The sequence below is a fragment of the Pan paniscus genome, chromosome X (assembly GCF_029289425.2).
Source record: "Pan paniscus chromosome X, NHGRI_mPanPan1-v2.0_pri, whole genome shotgun sequence".
Taxonomy (NCBI): domain Eukaryota; kingdom Metazoa; phylum Chordata; class Mammalia; order Primates; family Hominidae; genus Pan; species Pan paniscus.
This window is the reverse complement of record NC_073272.2, coordinates 25,113,624-25,129,357: the sequence shown is the minus strand read 5'-3', so window position 1 is coordinate 25,129,357 and position 15,734 is coordinate 25,113,624.

Genomic DNA, 15,734 nt, shown 5'->3' with positions numbered 1-15,734 from the left:
ATCTCCTCCCTTCCCCCATACCGGACTTCCTTCCTACCTTTCCTCAGCAACACCTGCTCCTGCTGCGCTGCCCACCCCGGGGGCGCACCTGCCCTGCTCTGCTTGTGCTCCCTAGATCCTTCCACCCATTTCTCGTCCACTTTCTGTGCTCATCTTCGTTATTCCCTACACTGCTCTGTTTCCAGAGGCTCCCCGCGACGCCTAAGTCCAGCAGCTTCCAGCTGACTCCCCTCCCCCAGTACCGCCGTCCCTGGGAGGGACACATTGGAAGGGGCTAGAAATTCCCCTGCCACACTCCACTCGTGCCATTCCCCCAGCATCTTAATTTCTGCTCGTGGAGGTGCCGCTGCTCTGCAGCGCTTTGCTGATTCACCATGATCGCGGAGGGAAAAGCCTCATTGACTTGTGCCCCTGCAAGCGGCGAGGCGAGCGCGAGTGGCTGCGAGGGCACGCGCTTTGGGAAACCACCCACCATTGCGTAGCCGAGGTGCTAAATGACAGGGTGGATGCCCTGCGTGGCTCTCAGCCCGGGCAGACGGAAAGATGGAAGGGCGGGGAGGGGGGGTGGCGGTGGGAAATACTGCGAACCCAGCTCTTTGCGACTGAGCCAGCGGCAGCTAGTGGGTGGGCACTTCTCAGGAGGCCTAAAATCGGTCGCTGCACAGGGAATGAACAGAGCTGTTTCATGTGCCCCGATGCCAGCGCAGGGATAAAAGTAAGAGAAGGAAAACCAGCCGACAGGTCTGCTTAGGCGCCTTTAACATTTTGGCGAAGCTGTTTTCATTCTGAAGTCTTTGACCCTCCGATTGGCTCCCTTCCAACCTCGGTTCGCCCTCGTCCCTAGAATTTCCGGCCTTTTAATGTCAGCCCTCACAAGGGCTGAAGAACAGAGTGCCCTCCCTCAGTGCCTGGGCTGAATCTTAGAGCGGGAGAAACTGCATTGCTCAGCTGGCCAGGGCGAGAGTGTTGTCCTCCCACACAGAAAAGGCCTTTCCTTTGGGACCAAGGCATTTGTTTCTAGTCCTCCCAACTGTATTCCTAACTGTCCTTATGTATATTTGGAGGAGCTTCTAACCTGTATGTTTCAATTTGGAGACAGAACCAACTAAGTGTGGACCTTGGGCCACCTTTTACTGCAGGCAATCCCGTTAGTGTTGTCTAAATTGAATTGGAGCAGCAGAGAGAGTGAGAGTGAGGAGAGAGGAAAGAGAGAGGAGAGAGAGGGGGAAGAGAGAGGCGAAAGAGAGGGGAGAGAGAGAGGGGAGAGAGGGGAGAGAGAGAGGGGCGAGAGAGAGAGAAAGAGAGCCCACACGGAAGAGTGCAGGAAGGGTGTTGCCTCCCCCCGATTTTTCTTCTCTTTTTGTAGAAGTTCTGGGGAGCATTGCCTCCACCAACGACCTGGGTTTGCATTTGGGCCAATGACTTTGTGATCAGAGCTTTCACCAGTACGTTAACAAATTATTACCTTTTCTGATTTAAAATTAATACATATTAATTTTAGACAATTTGGAAAGTAGGAACAAGAAAAAGAAGGAAACAAAAACACCTGTATCGGTGTACTCACACTACCTTTCAATCTTTGTCGATCATTTATTGTACACATAGGCAATATAATGTAGAAGTTGAGGCTTTTGGTTCTGTAGCCACTGAGTTGAATCCTTGCTCCACTATTTATTAGCTAAAATGCAGTGGGTAACTTTACTTCTTTATGGCACAATTTTTCTCTTCTGGAAAATGGGAATAACAATAGTACCAACCCCATAGAATTGCTATGAGGATTAAATAGATTAACACACTTAAAACAGTGCCTGAAATATCACAGACATATAATAAATGATATTTGTTATAATCTTATTCTATACATAAGTGTGAAAAGAAAAGCATTCCCTGGTATTCAGAAGCTAGCCTGGCACTCACAACTAAGTTTGGTGTTCTCCCACCGAACATAAACCATTTCCTGAAACACTAATGTCAGATAAGAGCATTCTGTAACTGTGATGGTTTAAGATAAAATTAGGACCACTCCATAATCATATGTGAAAACAGACAAAACATGAACCCTGTCCAAACCACAAAAAATGACGAAGCATGTTATCCTGGCTAATATGAGGACAGTTGTGGTCTTTTAAAAACGAATTACGGCTGGGCGCGGTGGCTCATGCCTGTAATCCCAGCACTTTGGGAGGCTGAGGCAGGCGGGTCATGAGGTCAGGAGTTCGAGAACAACCTGGCCAACACGGTGAAACCCCGTTTCTACTAAAAATACAAAAATTAGCCAGGCATGGTGGCCAGTGCCTATAATCCCAGCTACTCGCGAGGCTGAGGCAGGAGAATCGCTTGAAACCAGAAGGCAGAGGTTGCAGTGAGCCGAGATTGCGCCACCGCACTCCAGCCTGGGCAACAACAGCAAAATTCTGTCTCAAAAAAAAAAAAAAAATTACAGCTTTAGCCTTTAGCCTCATTCTAGTCTTTTCTCCCTCTAGAAAAAAGATTAAGACACTCAGACATAAAACTACCCCTGCTTCCTAATGGCACCCAATCTGGTGTAAGCCCCCCATATACACAACCCACAACCTTCCCCCAAATTACTTAACACAAGCCCAAATCCTATAAGTGCTTTCTAACACCCCCTTCTTGAGACACCTCTTAGTTCTCCATGGTGTGTGTTCCTCACTGCAACACGAAGGAAACCCAGTTTGGCCAACTACTTGGTGTGGTCCTGGTGGTGTTTGGCAAGAGGACACTGACAATGTATATACAATGTTTACTTTATTTTCTAAAATTGAGGATCATAGTAAAAATTCTGTTTGATAACCATTTTTTCCCATTAAATATTTCCCATGAACAGTTTCTCATTTCAATTATTATTGCTATAAAAGATTTTATGGCTGCATAGAATTCCATCATACGGCTGAACCTTAATTTAACTTATGCCATGTTGTTGGTCATTTAGTTTTTAGAAATTTTACTACTATAAGTAACACTGAGATGAACATCCTGTACATAAATCTCTGGCTGTATCTCTATTTTCTTAGGATCAAATATCTGCCACTACATGTTAAGTAGACAGCTCCTAACAAATGCCTTTCTAATAATTTTTAAATTGGAAGGGACAAGGGCATTCCTTCACAGGGATTAAATTCTTTGATGAAATACTGACTTAGTCCTACTTTACAGGGATTTCTATCCTTTGCTACATTTGGAATCATTTTCTTGGCTCAGTCCTGCTCAGATATGCCAGAGAGATTGATCATAATGGGGAGTAGGGATTCCAAAGAAAAGATTATTTGGTTTGATAAGGTTATAAAAAAAAAAGGCCTGCTCTTGTCTAGCAAATGTTTCAAGCATTAGCTTTTAATCACATCACCATTTTCTGCCTGAGAAACAACAAAATATTTTCATGCATATATCTTAAATCTAAACAGTTCTATGTCAATCATGAAATCACTATGCATAGCAAGTGATATAATACAAAGGATATTTGGGAGGCTGCAATTGAAGCTGGCACTTAGTGTAGTGTGCTTATTATTTTATACCATCCCAATCTCAATAGTTCTGACATATTGCCAAGTGGTGGGTGTTTCTGCTATCCTAAAAGATCTACGTAAGATTTCTTGGAGAATGGAATCGCATGCAGAGAAGGTAAAAGTATAACAAGAATTGTCCTTTCAAAGCAGGGAAGCTCCTCTGGCAAACATCAGAGCTCCCTTGAGTAGGGATGTCTCCATCAAGTATCTACTGGGTCTCAGCCATGTTTTGACCAAGAAGCTGTTTTACACACAGCAACACTGTACTCCTTGAAATGGTACCCAAAGAGATTTCTAAAGATAGTTTAAACTTGAAATCGAAAAGAGAAAACGTGTGGCAAGCCTTAATTGTTTGCTTAAGATAAAGAGACACACTGCTGTGTGTAGATGATCCCTGCTGAAAAGTGGGCTAATTGTTATGTCTTCCAGGATGTTCTGCCAACTCAGCAGGCTCTTAAAAGCATCATGAGTCTTTTAGAAGAATGATCCGTGATGATGTAAGGAAAAAAGTCATGCAAAATTATCTTCCTGAATAAACACAGGACTCAGGGCCAAAAGAGAGGTATTTCATGTTCTGATTTAGGGGAAAACACTTTGGCACACACTCTCTGGATGTCTGTGCTCACAATGCCACTGGTGAGTTGAGATGGCCAGCTCTAAACCTTTGCTTTGCTTTTTTCTCCTAACAGGAAGCATGGCCATACCTTCTCTCTACCTTTCAAAATCCTCCCTTCCTTCAAGGTTCTCTCAAAATCCCAGCTCACGCATCCAATAAACCTCTGATTGCCACAACTAACATTGATTAATTTAACTCTATTAACTCTGAGCAATTTTATTTGAATTATTTCAGTGAGCAAGTTCCTACTGTGGTTGGCAACTAGGAGAAATTGAGCAAAGAATTCCCTGCTCTCAAGAAATCTGTAGTCTAATATGGTTGAATGAAAGTACAGAGGATTAAAATATGAACTTATATAAGGTAAATTTCAGAGAAGTCCTGTCCCATCAGTGTGTGGGATTCATAGAAATCATAAATGATATCTGGCTGGTCCCTGGTCTTAGAATACCTTTAGCCCTAGAGTTAGCATCTTGCTTGCTGTTTTGAGCTTCTTTGTTGTCTGATGTTTCATATATATATCTATATATATTATATATTTTTCCTATTCTCTTAGCAATGTTTTAATTTCCTACAGGCCAAGAACCTTACCTTTTGATTTCACCTTCAGAACTTTGGTGCTAGGATTGAGCACAGAGCAGGCTTGAGTAAATGCATGTTAGTGGCTTATTAGAGTAAAATACACAAATCACTCAAGGAAGATAAGGATGCTGCCACATTCAGACAAATGATTTTTAAAATCATTTTGTTAGAACCAATGATCAGTTATTTTTTAAAAAGTAGTTCACAATTCTGATTTCACATAGTGAAATATTTGTTAGTCCACATGAGAAATTCGAGCTGTAAATAAGATGGATGGGGAGTGCTTATTTAAGAGAAACCCTTTAAATTGGATGTGCATATTTTAATATGCAAAGGAATGTTGCTAACTATAAATGAGTATCTTTTTGCTAAACTGTGCTGAATGGGATACTGGTTCAGACACATTTTACAAGGAACACTTAGAGGCGCTTGGGACATTGAAAGCAGCAAAGTGTATATGCATTTAAAGACTAATCTATAACTCAAGTGGATGGGCACGTAATTGTGTTTCAGCATGCATCAGCCTGCATCCATCAGTGGGCTGGGCTGGTGTCTACTTTCTCTTTCTTCCCTTGGGGTGGTCCTAAAGTTTTAACTTGGTCAAAGAGGATGATCACTGTATTCTGGAGATGTCTGAGTAATGTCACTTTCTTAATAGCAAACAAGGCACAATTCAGGATTTTCATTAAGTCGCGTTAGTTTCCCCTCTACTGCATCTATATGAGGAGAGTTTAGGTACATTGCTCACTTTCAGCACCAGGGACAGATCTGATATAACCTAGCTACCCCTACCCTTTCCAACTTCCATCACTTGTAAATTGGTTTTAGAAACATTTTAGAGCTAAAGAGATTCTATAAAGTAATATAATACAGGAGTTGATCATCTTTTTCTAAGCCAGGCCAATTAAGATGAAAATAAATTTAAATTGGTGGGCCACTAATCCAATATGATCATATTTCAAATTGTGTCCATTACTTTTATACCCTTGTGATGTTTGTATGAGGAGGGAGACATTTAAAGAGAAATGTTAGAAATGACTCTAAAATATAATCTCTTGCAGTTAAGGAGTAATCATGCTGAAAATTTACAGGAATGATAGAAAATGGGAAAAGAATATTTTTATGCATTTCATGTGCCAAGGTTAGCCCTAGGCACTTTCAAGTATCTAGCCTATATAATTTGCAAAATCACTCTGTGGGCTATTAAGCATTGTCAAACCCATTTTAAAGAGAGGAAATTGAGGATTAAGGAGATTAAATGTCTTGTGCAGGGTTACACCATAATGGAAGTATAAATAGAGTGCAGGACTATCTGATATCAAAATCCATGTTTTTCCATTCACTCATTCTGCTGTTAAGGAAAAAATTACTTGATTCCATTTCTAAAATGCCTTGACTAGATTTAAAATCGTTCTAATCAGAAAACATAATATGCCATGAATATTATAAACAATTTAATGTTATTTCTGCATTTGCTATTCATTTAATAGTACTGTAAAATGGCAATATTGTGGCCTATCCATTAATCGGGTTTTCAGTGTTTGGATTCATTTCTAATGTTGGTATTCTTCAGAGGAGTTTTGTGGACCAACAAAAATATTGTATGGAACCCAAAGTGTTTGCTAATCTAATTCAACCCACTCTTTTTGCAGATGGCAAAACTTCTGCAGTCCTTGTCTGAATTCTACCAAGAAAAATCCCTCAAAATGTTAAAACGGAAAACTGTCAAGTGGTTCCAAAATACATAACAGAAAAAGGAACTGAATAGACTCTGACCTTATGCATGTTAAAATGTTTCCATTTTTTAGTTGTTCACCAGTAGTCGTGATATTGCTAAGGGAAAGCTTCTTTAATTCTCTTCCTTTACTGTGTAAAGTGAACAGAGACCATTCTAATCACCAGATCCATTGTCTTACGTTTGAACATAGGGGACATAGGAAAGCAGGGGGTTTCCTCATACAACTCTTAGCTTCGGGGCAGTCTTTCTTTGATGTTTATATATTTAATCCTTTTAAAACTCGTACTCCAGAGCATAACCTAAGAACAAAGCACTTCATCCTTTCTGTTATTAGAACTGTGTACTTCTTGCTTTGACTTTTAAAAATGACAGAGCTACAAGGCATTCTGTTCCCCGTGGCTGATCACTTCCTTCTCATAAATGGCATTATGTTGGTGAATTAATTAATAGTAAAATCTGATTTACATATTCACAAATATTAGAATTGTAGAAAAGTTAAATCAGGAGGCAGCTCCAAGGAGAGGCTAAGTGAGGGAAGACCAAAAAAAAAAATCAAAGCTTCCATTTTTAGACAAAGCACAGAACTTGGCATTTCTAGGGCTGCCCTGCTTCCACCTTCAGGCATCTTCTGAATATTGTAAAGGGGATTATTCTGGACATGGAAAGCTCTGTTCTGCCATGGATTGAAAGGTTTAGCCTCAGGTGAATGCCATTACCTCCTGCAGTGTGCTAAGCAACAGGAACTAAAGTAGTTTGGGTACTGGCCTAGTCATCAACAGATAAGGTCCTTCATCTGCTCTGTTACATCACTGCAGTTAAGATTGCTATCCTTAAAATGAGAATAATGAAGATGATGATTATGCTATCTCCCTCCTAAGCAGGGTTTCAGATGCAAAAGTTGATGATAAATGTAAAATGCTTTGAAACAAACACATACATTATTGGGCCTTCTAGGTCCAGGACGCTTTGCTAAATGCGGAGCATGAAGAGATGTAAAGACCTTGCCTTCAAGGTGTCCACAGTGCAGTGGAGTGTGGCCAACAAGTGAAACAAGAAAGTTGTGTAGTGTGGCAAGGACTTTGTCGTGCTATGCGATCAGTGAGAAGGTTCCTCTAACCTAGCCTGAAAAGCAGAGTCGGGCAGGGTGGGGCGGCGGGGTTGGAAAAGTTTTAAAGAAGATGTGCACAGATGCCATCTGGTGCTCCATCCTTATCCCCTCCCCCCACCCCCAAAAGTTCATTCTAGGTAGTTTCCATTTACACCGAAGTCTTCCTGCCTCTCTCTGTCTGAACTGTTTCCTGGCCATGAGACACACTAGAAATGCCAGAGAGCTAACACCTCTAGAAATGACCTTAAATTAATGAGGGATAGGATAAATACCCAGGCTTCTTTGCCTTGCAGTGGGACAACTCAGAGATGTGTTTCTCACAGGCTCTCCAAGAATTCCAGTGGAGTGGAGCCCTCATTGTCCACAGCAATAACACACTCATGCTCATTAACACACCCTTTATAAACTTTTCTCTCTTCTCTGTCTCCTTTCTCCATTCCGTTACTCTGCTTTCTGGGAATCTTCTCTGAAATAAACCTCTTGCTTCCACATATTTATTTCAGGATCTGTCTTTAGTGGAACCCAACCAAACACAGGAGATGACATCCAAATGGAGTCTCAAAGGTTAGCAGTTAGTTAAGCCTAATAAATGTGCTGGTATGTAAACTATATTTCAGTAAAGCTGTTAAGTAAAAGAGTTAGCTAACCCACCTATGGAGAGAAGGAATATTCCAGGCAGCGGGAATAACATTCGAAATTATAAGGATGGGATAAAGGGCTTAGCTTGTTTTCAGAAATATGAATAGCTTAGGATGGATAGGCAATAGTTTGGAAAAGTATACAGGAACTAGGTTAAAAAGGAACTTATAAGTTCAAATAAAGAGCTGGGTTTTTATTCTGGAGATGACAGGGAGCCATTTCAGGGCTTTAAAGAGTGTTTATGGCCGGGTTTATGTTTGTTTATGTTTTACAAATCTGGTGGCCACATAGGAGGTGGATAAGGGAAAACAAGACTAGAGGCTAAGAGACCAATTAGGAGGTCATGATAATAGCTATGACAAGAAAGGATTAGGGCCTGAAGCAAGGTAGAGGCCAGTGGGATGGAGAGAAAGGGAAGAGTTGATATGTTTTTAGGGAGATAGAATTGGCAGGACTTGGATTATTGAAGAATGGAGCTAAGATACTGCATCGTGATTTCTGATGACATAATGTCATTCCAAATAGCCATGCCAAACCATATCCAACCCCAGAAGTATTAGTTTATTTTTTATTTTTACCAAATTCCACTGAAGAACAGAATTTCTTATCAGAGTGAGGAAAGAAAAAAGGTGGACTGTGTTAAGCTCTAGACTATGACGAATAGAGGGTGATTATGATATTTTGGGAATGAGAGCTGGACAATGGGGACCAGCATCCTGGAAAATGGTCTGGAGAGTCCACAAGGTAGAGGGCTACAATCCATTAGATCAAATCCACAGTGTAGAGATTCATGTGGGTTAATTAATGTCCTTCCTTCTCAAAGAATTGAGTTAGATTTTAGGACCAGTTGCTTGCGTGAGACAACTTCATCTGAAGAAGGAAAGGAGGTAAATCTGGAAGAAGAAGAAGGAGGAGGGGGAGGAAATGATTGGCTTTCGTGGGTGAGAGTCTCTGGAAAACCTCTTGTCTTTGGTTCATCTCAATTCTTTTTATCTTTATAATGCTGAGCTGGGGATTGGGGATTTTCATTCTGATGACCTGCTAGAATCCATCCCTGAAGGTGACCAAACACCATGCACTCCATACACAAGGCCCCTATTATTACCTGATGGCAGCTTATACTTCTGTTAGGAAACACACACACACACACACACACACACACACACACACACATACACACGCTTGCTTGCTTTAATTTACACAGTTAGCAATCACATTGAAGAAAATAGGACCAACATTTTATAGTATTAGACACTCATTGTTTCATTGCCCCCTTGCCAGGGCACTATAAATATGAGACCATTTTAATGACGTATTTTTCGTCCTATTAGAAATGATGCTGGTATGAACATTTGTGAATAACATTTTATGTGGACATAAGTCCACATTTCTTTTGGATATATACCTAGGAGTGGAATTGCTGGGTCATTTCATAACTCCATGCTTAACATCTTAAGAAACTGCCAAACTGTTTTCAAAAGTACCTGAACCATCATACATTCCCACTAGTTATGTTTTTGCTGTTATATCATTATATATTCTAAATTTTTCTCTACTTATTACTAGATGTTAATTTCACAAACCTTTGCAATCTCATTCTTGATATATCTTTAAATTCTCTTTCTTGTAAAAAACATTTAAAAATATCTTAAAATGTTACTTGAAAATCCCCATACTATCCTAATAAGAATTAGTGAGATTGTCTAGAAAATGTATTGGATTAGACCAGTGTATTACTTAGATAGATATGAGAAGCTATTTGTTTAGGGATCCTGAATTTCAGATTCACGTGTCCACATCTTGCTGTGGCACCTCACATCTATAGAATCTCTAATGAAGGAGTAAAGTTGGATTCTAGGGACCACTCATAGTCAGAAGGGGAAAGAAAGGAGGTGGAGGCAAAAAGGAAGTGGAAGACTCAGAGAAAGTTGTGAGAAGACCACAAAGACATAACACGCCCACTGTTATGGCTTTGATGTAGGCAGAAGGCCAATGTCTGAGTTACAATCATGGGTCTGGTTTGGACCCCCTTGGAAGCTTGTCCAATTCATGTCATCCTCTTTCTGCAGTTCCAACTACTCTTCCAAATTTACTTCTTTTGGTTTCACCCTACATCTATCCATCCAGTCCCCATCACTGTGGGCAGTGCATGATGAGAAAAAGTAGGGAGTGGGAAAAAGAGGAAAATGAGAACAAACGTGTTCATGACCCTTTCCCTACCTCTTTGCCTCCCTATTTATTATCAGTCTGGTAGGCATACTGTTTAGTTTGCCTTATCTGGAGAGATAACACTTTCGTCTCTATAAAGCAGTTAGTATCACCTAAGCCACGGAAATGAACTTCCCTATGGAACAATAAAGATGAAATAAGGTAGTGACAAAATCCCACAGGAAGGACTATTAACTAATATTATTAAGTGATACTTCCTAAGTGAAACATCTCCTCCACTGTAATATTTCATTATTAATAGTCCTTGGGAGTTTCAAGAAAAGAAAAACCTTTTTATTTCTCTGGCTTGGTCTCCTGGTATTCATAATGGAATCTAGGCTATGCTTTATGATGCCAAAAACCACTGGTCAATCCAGTCAGTCTTTTAATAGAACAACAATCAGCCACATTATTTAGTGTTATGTAGACAAACAGCTATTTGAATGGAATATTCACATGCAAATCAGTTATTTTGACATCATATGGGCACAGTCCAAGTAAATATTTAAATACTAATTAAAAATCATTAATTGGAACCATATTTGTTGACTATCTCATACATACAGGAATATTTCCCATTTAACAGATGGCTTCGTATCAATCTCATCTTAGAAATTAGTAAACACAGATTTTCCCAACCATGGAACAGAAGTACATACATAAGAAGGGGCTATAAGCAAAAAGCAGCTTTTGTTAAAATAAATTTGATTATACATACTTGAAATTTCCAACATGATGTTATGAGAAGGTAACTTAAAGAAGATAACTCTGGAAACCAGGGCAGTGGTAATTCTTCAGCGGTGGTAAAATTACCTGTGGTAGAGAGCCCGTGGCAATACAAACACTGGAGATCTTGGTTGTTAATCTGTTGTGCTAGTTTCCTAGGACTGCCATAACAAAATAACAAAAACTAGGTGGCTTAAAAAAAAAAAAAAGGAAATTGATCATCTCACAGTACTGGAGGCTGGAAGTCCGAGATCAAGGTGTGGGTAGGGTTGGTTCTTTCTGAGGACTGAGAGGAAGAATCTGTTCCATGCTACTTGCTTATCTTCTTGTGGTTTGTTGGCGAGCTTTGGCTTTCCCTGGCTTGTAGATTCATTATCCTGATCTCTGCCTTGATGTTCACATGAGGTTCTCCCTGTGTGCCTGTCTATGTCCAAATTTACCCTTTTTTTTTTGAGGACACCAGTCATATTGGATTAGGGGCCCACCCTACTGCAGTATGACCTCATGTTAACTAATTACATCTGTGATGAACCAAATAAGGTCATATTTCCAAATAAAGTCATATTCTGAGGTACTGGGGGTAAGGAGTTCAATATAGAAATTTTTGGGGGGGACATAAATTTATAAATATAAATTTTTAATGTAATTCAACCCATAACATCGGGTAAGAGATCAATAACACCTTCACAGAGGCCCAGCAGTCTCCGTGATCTCTGGCAAAAGTCACTTTTGATTGGATGTTTTGGGGTGGAGATAAGGGCAAAGTAGAAAGACTAATCAGTTTTGTATAAATCTGCTGTCAAGTGTATGCCAGGAACATATAATTCTATTTTTTTAATTAATGCCCTCTGATACCTCTTCTCCACATTTCAGAGGAATGGGACTAAAAGTTGCTTTAATATTTGGGGTCTGAGAGAAACTCAAACTTTGGCAAAACTGTCACAGTTTTTTGAGGGTGCTTTAGGTCTCTTCTAGGCTTGAAGATTATAATATGATAATATTCGTACTTCGGGTGTTCACGTATTTTCCAGTCCAACTTGAAGTTTTGTGCCAGAAGACCCACAGGTATTTTCTTTTGCTTTGTATAAAACTGCTCTGTGCTACAGGAGGTATTTTCCCCACCTCGCAAGAATTTTCATTTTCTTAACTTAACAGATGCCCTCTCAGAATCTTCCCTTCTCCTTTATTTGAAAACTGTGCCCTAGTTTCCCAGCTTAACTGCCACATCCTTTTGCCCCACCAGCACTATGGCCATCTCCATCCCATCCTTACCCTAACGTGACTTTGTATCTGGATTTGGGAGAATCACTTGGCTATTGTTTCCCACCTGGAAAAAAGGAGACCCAAGTCATCCTTTTAAGTATCCTAAACACCTAGGTTAGTTAGCATCATCATGTCTGAGTGATCAGCCTTTGCTGTAAGTGATGGATTGCACTTTGCAAGGCTCTCTCTTTCTTGAGAAAATCACCAGCAGTGTCCTGGTAGACTGTAGACTTTTTGCGAGTAATGTCACAGGATATATATATCAGTATTACGCTATCCTCAAAAGGCACCTTGCTCTTACCTGTGGTAATGACCACCTCCATCTTGCTCTCCTTTATTTAACAGCTTCTTCAGAAGTGACTCCTTTTAATTACTGCTGATTTTTGTTGCAACGATCTAATAAGAAAATAATAGAGGCTATGTCTGTGTGATGCAGGACCAATTGTAGGGTCAAGTCAAACCATCGAGCAATTTGGTGGGAGAAAATTGTCAGGCCAAGCTTCCATTTGACACTCTTGACTACGTGTTGTATATGTTTATAAATACATATTTAATGATTAGATGTTTTTATATGGTATATACAAACAAAATCATGTTCCTTAGGTGTCGAGTGAAAGTTATTGAAGTAAAACATGGTTTCCTCTTTATACAAATCACTGACTAAATATTTATTATAAGCCCACTGTGTGCATCACTTAGGGGATGCAAGGAGGCACAAGTCCAGATTCCTGTTCTCAAGGAGCTTGATATCTTGGTGGGGAGTTAATATTCTTCATTCATTTAACAAATATATTTTTAAAGCAACTAATACGTTCCAGGCCCAACTTCAGGACTGATATACATGCTAAGTAAGCCATCATCCATCCTTATCTCAAGAAGGTTATAGTTTACTGGAGGATGTAGAGAAGTTGACAGAAGGTGACAAAAGTTTGGTAAAGACTTTAGTAGAGGGAAGCACAGGGCATTATAAGAGTTGGTATTAGGGGTATGTAACTCAGACTGAGAGGGAACATGGAGGCTGCCTAGAGGTGGAAGATAACTAAGACCAATGTATGCCAGTGCCATAAGTGTTCATCTCTGACAGAGGGGTGCAGGCATAAGTGGCATTCAAAGATGGGGGAGGTCACCTCATGTCGGGGTGATGAAGGGGGACTTCATGGAGGAGTGGGACTTGAGATACACTGTGAAAGTTGATGTCAGAAACTTCACAGACCTTGCTGCGTGGTGCCTGTGCATTGTGGATACTCTCTGTAGGGAGTTCTGGTTATGAGACAAGCTTGGGGTCTAGTATGGTCAGAGCAAGATATAATTAGCCAGAAGAGAAGGGCTTGACATTGAATCTGATAGTTAGTATTGCTGTCTAAATGGTGTCACCTGAGTCAGCAGTATATGTGTGTGTTAAGGGGTTGCTATGGAGAGGTATCTCATAGAAGATGGGTATGGGAAGCGGGTAGTTGGCTACTTTGAGTTGATGAAGAGATATTGGTATGAAAGGACTATTCTGGTATATGAGTTAGGAATGATTTTGTCTGCAAGTAATGAAACCTAACTAAGAATTGCTTTAACAAAAAAGGATTGCTTTTTCCTGCATAGCCCAATGTCTGGTGGTATTGGTTCAATGGCTCAAAAATGTCAGGGCTGGCATCCCTGCCATCCCTGTGGCCTTCCCACCACGATCATTGCCTCTGTTCAAAATATAACTGTTACAGTTCTAGACACATCAGGTCTGTATTTAAGACATGAGGGAAGGGGAAAGTTGTGTCTATTCCTTTAATAAGGAAACGTAATATTTTCTCCAGTACCACTCCAGTAAATTTCCTTTTATATCTGAGTGGTCAGACTGGTAGCACATGGCCACTCCTACACTCAAGAGACATTGGGAGAAGATTAGCTTTTTCAGCTTCTCAGAGAAGGGAGAAGGAGGTTGGAAATGAGTGTTTGGAGGACCAGGCAGGAATGTGTGTGCGCGTATGTGTGTTTGTGTATGTTTGTCTCGTAGGGGTGCCAGGGTTACTTGTGGCCTAGGCTGGGAGTCCGGGGCTAGGTGCAGTACCAGGAGCTGCCCTCAAGGGGGAGCCAAAGAGAAGGCCACTCAGCTGGGCCCACACACGGTGCTCATTTCATGATTCTTTGGGGTAGCTCTTCTCCACTATCATTCTTTCTCTATCCCTTCCATGGATCCATATCCTCTCCCTGCCTCTCATATGTTAGCTTTTTCTCGGATTTTACCATTGGCCTCTTTTCTTCTCACCCTGCCCACACCTGGAGAGAATTCAGGAAGCTGACATTGGAAGGGCCTGAGATTCCTGCCAGGCCTAGCAGCTGTGCCAACCGTGAACTCCCTCTGGATAGGGTTTAGAGTTGCCAAGTCTCACATGCCAGTTAGAGAGGAAGAAAATAACAGGTGCTTGAGTGCCCAGTTATGAGTGCCAGGCCAGTGTTAAGCCAGACTGGAGTCACCCTGGGATAAGAAATCTGTTCTCTGAAGACAAGCTTGATTTCAGACTTCTGTATTTTCTACATGGTTTCTGCCTTTCCCTTTAGTGTCTTGGTAGACTTGTTTTCCAGAAACGCCATGCTTGTTATCTCAGAACTAAAAGAGAAAGGGAAATTGCCCACCCCATGCCAATCTAGACCCTCATCCTTACATCTCAGTCTAGGAATAGAAGTCAACCCATCCTAGCCTGGGATACTGGTAGGAATGGAACAGTTAGTCAGGTAAATACCTAGGAGGTAACCAAGAACACGAGTGGTTTCTACTGTCCTCTCAGTAGAATTCATTTAGAAGTGATTCATTCAGGCCGGGCGCGGTGGCTCATGCCTGTAATCCCAGCACTTTCGGAGGCTGAGGCGGGTGGGATCACCTGAGGTCGGGAGTTCGAGACCAGCCTGATCAACATTGAGAAACCCCGTCTCTACTAAGAATACAAAATTAGCCGGGCGTGGTGGCGCATGTCTGTAATCCCAGCTACTCGGGAGGCTGAAGCAGGAGAATCACTTGAACCCAGGAGGCAGAGTTTGCGGTGAGCTGAGATCGCGCCATTGCACTCCAACCTGGTAACAAGAGTGAAACTCCATCTCAAAAAAAAAAAAAGTGATTCATTCAGAAGTGATTCTCAGCCACAGTTGCTAGTGAGATTGGGGAATCGAAATTTCTGGTGAAGTTGACATGTGGGGATTTAACATAAAGAAATACTTTGCCCTACTTAGTGGTTTTTTAAAAATTAAAAGAAAAATTTGTGGGTACATAGTAGGTATATATATTTATGGAGTACAGGAGATGTTTTGATACAGGCACGCTATGTGAAATAAGCACATCATGAAAAACGG